Source organism: Mastomys coucha, unplaced genomic scaffold, assembly GCF_008632895.1.
Source record: "Mastomys coucha isolate ucsf_1 unplaced genomic scaffold, UCSF_Mcou_1 pScaffold12, whole genome shotgun sequence".
In the NCBI taxonomy this organism is placed as follows: Eukaryota; Metazoa; Chordata; class Mammalia; order Rodentia; family Muridae; genus Mastomys; species Mastomys coucha.
Window position 1 is genome coordinate 65719263 of NW_022196894.1, and position 6585 is coordinate 65725847.

A 6585-nucleotide genomic window follows, 5' to 3' on the forward strand; every position below is an offset into this window, starting at 1 on the left:
CAAAAACACAGCAGCATAGTTAAAGTCACATTATCTTCTTACTCTTAAAAGATTAATCACTGAACTTTATGATGCTGATAGTTTCAGCACAATAATTTTTCAATCCAAATTTTATTTTCTTTCACAAATATATTTTGTTCCTTATAAATATATTTTGTAATAGTGGAATTGAGGAACTATAAATGGGAAACATTTGGAAAAATATTTTTTCAAATTTAAAAATAATTAAAAGATTTTGTTTATATTTTTCAAGTAACATTTACTGGGTCAGTTTTCCACATTTTTTTACTAGTTGAACAAGATGTGTAATTTTACAGCTTAATTTTTAGATAGTATAAGCTCAGTCACATTTCTTGAGAGAGGAAAGCTCCAGTTGTTTACTTATATTTATATAACATTTAATTTGGGATTAAATAAATGTTTTTGAAGTTTAACTTCTGCTTCTCTGTCACCAGATGAAACAAATATTTCATGCAAAATCTGGATACTTTCAATTCTTAAAGAAAGTATAAAATTTTTTAGAATTGTCCACAAAAGAAATCCTATAATACTTTATGTATAAATTTTCTATAATACTTAGATATCTCAATGTTACACTGGGGATTTGGCAGTTCAATAATTTACCTCCTCAAACTGTCTTGAAATTATGTAAAAAGATAACTTTGGGAGCTGAATGATAATTTTAGATTTCCAATTTTTATTTAAAATATTACAAAATAACTCTTTTGGCATACATTATCAATGATTCCCTTGTTATTGTACATTAAGTGACAACCCAATATGAGAGGATTTCCTCATATATATAAAATTCATAATAAAACAAAATCTTTGATACTACTTGTACTGTCTGGTTTTGTGTGTCATCTTGACATAGGCTGGAGTTATCACAGAGAAGGGAGTTTTAGTTGGGGAAGTGCCTCCATGAGACCCAGCTGTGGGGCATTTTCTCAATTAGTGAACAAGGGGGTAGGGCCCCTTGTGGGTGGTGCCATCCCTGGGCTGGAGGTCTTGGGTTCTATAAGAGAGCAAGCTGAGCAAGCAGAGGAAGCAAGCCAGTAAGGAACATCCCTCCATGGCCTCTGCATCAGCTCCTGCTTCCTGACCTGCTTGAGTTCCAGTCCTGACTTCCTCTGGTGATCAACAGCCATGTGGAAGTAAGCTAAATAAACCCTTTCCTCCCCAACTTGCTTCTTGGTCATGATGTTTATACAGGAATAGAAACCCTGACTAAGACACTACTAATTGAAAACATTGTTTTGTAAATTATCCTTAATAATTATATCCTCATTTTTTTCAGCTTACCTGTTACTGTACTTATAAAATATTACCACTGCACATTAATAACATCTAACACTGTTAATACATACTTACATTTTAGATAATTGGAATATTATTTGGGTAGGGGATTGAATTTCTGTCATTTTTACTTTCACAAGACCGATGGATGTAATAAAATATGAGTTGATTTTCACAATATTTATAAAAGAGCACAATGAATGACATGAAAAATTGATTGGTATTAGTCATGGTTTGGAGAGAGAAGGTAGAGAAATGTCCTTATCAAGGAACTGGAATAACTAATGTTGAGAAACCACAATTAAGTTTCTTAATAGTGGCAGTTGTGACACGTAATGTTCAATCAACCTATCCTTGATAAAATTTCAAACAAAATTTTGAATAGAAGCACACAACACTGGGAGACTGCTTAGTTCAGAATTCACCATTTGCTGTGCTAAGGCCAGCTCTCCTGTTTTGGATTTTGTATCATTTTAATGAATGGGCTCTTTTTCAAGAGGGTGGGTGTAAATTTCCTGAGAATAGTTAGCATATCTGTGTAAAGGTATTTTGTCTCTGCGATAATTTAAAATCTAATGTTAAAAAGGGAATCTAATGAAAATCTTACTTCATGATATTTGTATAGTTTCTTGATCATCTATCACTACTGTTCGAGAATACCTTTTGGAAGTTTTGGGAAAAAAAAACATGTCCTTGAACTATTCATATTGGGTGCAAAGAATATTATAATAGCATTATTCTGAAATATTGTTTTCAGCTCTAATGTATTTTGAATATTAAGAATCTCTCTGTAACATTTATCATAATAGATCATACTGTTTAGTTTAAAGTTAATCCACCCACCACTTTCTGCTCTGCACTGAGGTTCCCAGACCTTTCATTTGCACTGATAGAAGATAAAATGAATCTCATACTATGCACACAGTAGATAATATGGCCAGAAAACTATAATTGATAGTCATTTCATTATAGAGGCAGGTTACCCAATTTGCATGACTCTTCTATTGTGAACATATGATTCCTATTTGATCCTAGGAAGTGACATCTTTGCTTCTTCACTTGCTAATCACAGTGGGAGCTATTCATTTGCAGTGGGTAACAAGATGAACCAGCGAGATGAGCATGAGTGCACAATGTAATTCTTTACTTATTAAAAAAGCCCAATACTAAGATTCACAGTGAGAAGAAGAATGTGTTGATACCATGAGATAAATCTCTTATTATACTCTCCATTTCAGCACAGCTGAAACCTTTCATGTAAACTACATTTAGTGTTGGCCTTGCAACCTAAGAGAGAAGTAGAGAGGATTGTAAAAGGGAGTCCCATAAATGATCAAAGGATTAAAATATGACCTCTGAAATGAAGTTAAAGGGATGGTAATTATTCAGACAGGACTCTAGGAAGCTCAAGATAAGTTAGAATTATCTTTAAAGAATAAAACAGATGACAGGGAATTATACAAAAAAATGCTTTGCTGTAGTCTCCAATTCTTCTGAATATGACTAGAATGATTTAAAATAAATTGAAGCATGGTAACATTAGATTATATTTTAAATGTGAGTAACACGATTTTTTTGATAACTGCAATTATTGTCCATGGATTTTGGACCAGTTCCAATGTGAGAGAAAATAGAAAGTTAATCAAATGTGTCTAATGGCATTGACCTACTTGAAGGGTTTCTGTGAGTGAATGGAGTACTCAGTCAAAGAATCTCTCTGACAAATGTTGCACTAAATAAAAGCAGTTACTTCAAACAAGAAAGTATGAATGAGTCATATTCATTATCTCTTTTTGAAATGGTAGCAAAACCACTTTCTGGTGCCAAGTGATATAAGAATATTTGTATATTAATTTTTTTCTCCCTTTGCAAAGTGTATTATTTCCCCTTCTACCTATATACCTCACAGTATACTCTCTATACTTTTGAGGTGTTGTGCCTTTCACTTCCTGACAATTCTCTAAAGCCCAGAGACTGAGCCATCAATGAGGCAGCATACACAGGCTGGTCTGAGGCCTCCTGGCATATATATAGCAGAGAACTGCCTGGTCTGGCCTCAGTGAGAGAAGATGAACCTAACCCTGGAGGGACTTGAGGCCCAGGGAAGGGGGATGTAGGGTTGGGGCAGTGAGCATCCTCTCACAGGCAAGGGGGAGAAGGAATTGATGGGGAACTGCCAGAGCAGGACCGGTATGGGAGGCAATGGCTGTAATATAAACAAATAAATGAAAGAATTAAAAAAAATGAGTTAAGGTTAATAACTTTTAGGAGAGAACATATAAAGTACATTGGTTTCTAGTTATTGCTATAAGTTATAATAAATGCTTTGTAGCTTTAAAATGAAGGAAGATCATATTCTACAAATGTTTGCAATTTAATATTACTATTGAATCAATGTTAGTAAAAATACACAAATTGACAAGGACACACATGCGTTTTTATCAAACCAAGCCATATTTTTGCCAATGTACCAGGTTTTCCAAAAGTACACTTGAATTGCAGTAATAGGTTTAAATCCATACTCTTTGTAACTGTCTTAGGTTTGGGAAGTGGTGATGTTCTTGTGATGTAGCTTGTCTTAAGACAAATGTGAAAAACAAAAACAACAACAACAAAACAAACAATAAAGTTTTTACACACCCTGCTAGATCTAGACTGGGTTGTTCTTGGAAAAGTTAAGGAAGGACATACTGCTGTATATGTGCCTGGTCTGGACTCAGTCAGAGAAGATGCACCTAACCCTCAAGAGACTGGAGGCCCCAGGGAGTGGGGATGTGTGGTGGGGTAGGGGGAGTTAAGGGATGTGGAACAGTCAGAAGGTGGACCAAGATGGGGATAATATCTTGACATTAAAGAAAGAGATTAAATGAAATTAAAAAACAAAAAACAAAAAACAAAAAAAGGACATGGAGATCCACATACAGAAAAGCTGGGGTTAGCCAAGCCATGTGTACTTTGATGGTGGGGGACCAGCTATACATGAAACAAGAACCTCAAGACAGTATGAGGAAGAATATTGAGTTAGTCTGAGTAAGACATCCCTGTAGGCACACAATGCTGGGCTGGGAGGAGGAAGGAGGAGTTGCTAGTTTTTGTATATATAGGGTAACCTTTCATAAATACTTGTACTATACAAACTGTTAATATTCACAACTGAAATAGGGGAAAGTTTAGCCATCTCTCTGAGCTTTACTTCAGGGAAAAGGCTTTGGTATTTCTATGGGTCAGGCATGGATTCTAGATATGGCAGTGTTCATGTCAAAGGTTATGTATTTATTGGGAGATTTCATTCACCCTTGTTATATTCATTCAAGACTCCCTCAGCTCTCTATAGTTAAAGAATTAAAATCTATACTGCCCAAGAACCATAAAGACTACCAAGAAAATTGGGGAAAATTAAATGCCAATAACTAGTCCATATTATTAGTAAATTCATCTGTGAAGAGGTGGAAAGCCCTCACCTAGGACATTCTTAGGACAGAGAGCATGTTTAATTTGGGCCCACTTATACCATGGGAGAAGTGCTTTCTCATTCATTAGTCTAAGGTTCTTGCAGATGCTTTCTGACCTCATGGGTCTAGATCCAAACTATATTTTTTGCCCAGCAAAGTGAATTTTTTCTCTTTCAGTTTAATCGCTACAAAAGTTCCTTTTGTGTTTCTATATTCTATTTATTCCAGTGTTTCCTTTATTAGTACTACATCTGTGAAATCCCTGTGTTTCCTGCATATGTAATTTGAGTCTATCAGCATTCTCTACATATCAAATCAGCACTTCTTTTTTCAAAGATACTTTACTCTATCGGAGTTTTATGCTTGTCTTTTATGGAATGATGTGTATAAGATTCTTAAAAAGTATCACTAATAATGATGCATCCTATTTGGAATTTTGCTGAATGAATAGATTGTAGCTAATACCATCATAAGAGGCAAAGTTATTTTGTAAGTTGGTTGACATTTTAAAATTTCTATCATAGTTCCCATTATGTAAAGCATATATACAGATGTTATTAAAAATCACACACTGGACATAATATATAATATATTCTTATAATATATTAATTTGGGTATGTAATGAATATATAATATATAATCATATATATCATATATATGTTAGATTATACAATACTGACTAATCATATGTGGGTTTGGCATATTCTGTAAATTTGTAGCAATTGTTTTATATTATGCTTTGATGGTGGATGATTCTATTTGATTTATTCTATGTAATTAATTTTGGAGATTTTTAATTGATATTCTAAGGTATGGAAGTTCCTTTCATAAATTGTTAATAAGCAGATGAAAAAGTCCTTCAAAGTCTTAATGAATACTTATCCTATTTCCTCCTGGAGCACATGAGAAGAAATACAGAGAAGACATACAAGCAATAGATGGCCAAGAGAAAACAAACTCAATGTTCCTTGTCTCAAAAAGTGAAAAGATGAAATTAAATAAGACCTGATGCAACTTTATTTGTTAGTTTTGTTCTATTCCAATGTGTTAATTTGTTGTATATCAGTACATATCTCTTAAACATTTATTATTATCCTTGTTTGTCTCCTAATAAGAAACAAAAATGGGATGGATTCAGATTTGAGGAGAGACAGAGAGGAATTTGAAAGAGTAGAGAGAGCAGAAAGTGTAATAAGGATATGTTCTGCATGAGAAAAAATATAATTTCAATAAAAGGAAAAAGAAAAGAAAATATATTTTTTATGAGTGTGTGTACACATACACATTAAAAATATGAAATGGTGTTATAATTTTTCAAATGCTTTTTCTAGATCTAAAGAGATGATCATGTGATTTTTTCTTTGGGTTTGTTTATATAGTGGATTACGTTAATGGATTTTCATATATTAAACCAACCTTGCATCCCTGGGATGAAGCCTATTTGGCCATGGTTAATGATGGTTTTAATGTGTTCTTGTATTTGGTTTGCAGGAATTTTATTGAGTATTTTTGCATCAATATTCATAAGTGAGTTTGGTCTGAAGTTCTCTTTTTTGGTTGAGTACTTGTGTGGTTTAGGTACCAGAGTAATTGTGGCTTCATAGAACGAGTTAGGTCATGTGGCTTCTGTTTCTACTTTATGGAATAGTTTGAGGAAAATTCATATCATGTCTTCTTTGATGGTATGATAGAATTCTTCACTAAATCCTTCTAGCCCTGGGCTTTTTTCAGTTGGGAGGTTTTTAATGACTTCTATTTCCTTGTGTGATATGGACCTGTTCAGATAGTTTACTTGCTCTTGATTTAACTTTGTATGTGGCATCTGTCTATAAAACCA